Below are 355 nucleotides of genomic sequence, written 5' to 3'. Positions count from 1 at the left end.
CCTTCCCCTTTCTGTGTCCAAACGCCTGTGAGAAAACAGCGGCTTCTGTAGCCAGCGCTTGCTCGCTGGGGCTGCTCAGCCAGGACAGAGCTCTGTCCCTAACGCTCTGGAGTGCCCGCTCCTGCGCCACAGCCCGGGTTTGCCATCCTGTGCCTGTAGCCCGTGTCTGCACTCTGTGGCTCTGAGGGCATCCGCTGCAGCCGCCTCCTGCTGCCTCCAGGCTCCTCCAGCGCCACCGGCTCCTTGCCCCTCTCAAACCGGGTCATGCGGGGGCTGTCCGGGAGGTCCCTGGTGCAATGGGTGCCCTCCGTGGGCTCCTCACGCGCTGTCACGCTGCAGGGGTCGGTTTTAGCCA

At 65.9% G+C, this 355-nt stretch overlaps 1 protein-coding gene across 1 annotated transcript in view; it reads left to right on the top strand.

Annotated features, from left to right (window-relative positions):
- The window catches only part of PPIP5K1 (diphosphoinositol pentakisphosphate kinase 1), a gene marked incomplete at its 3' end in the record, with an annotated part of 34,615 nt that overhangs the window by 31,347 nt on the left and 2,913 nt on the right, over positions 1-355 (top strand). The gene's annotated exons all lie outside the window — the stretch shown is intronic.

Source organism: Mesitornis unicolor, unplaced genomic scaffold (genome assembly GCF_000695765.1).
Source record: "Mesitornis unicolor isolate BGI_N332 unplaced genomic scaffold, ASM69576v1 scaffold32408, whole genome shotgun sequence".
Taxonomy (NCBI): domain Eukaryota; kingdom Metazoa; phylum Chordata; class Aves; order Mesitornithiformes; family Mesitornithidae; genus Mesitornis; species Mesitornis unicolor.
The sequence above is the reverse complement of the archived record's forward strand: the minus strand, read 5'-3'. Positions and strand labels throughout refer to the sequence as shown.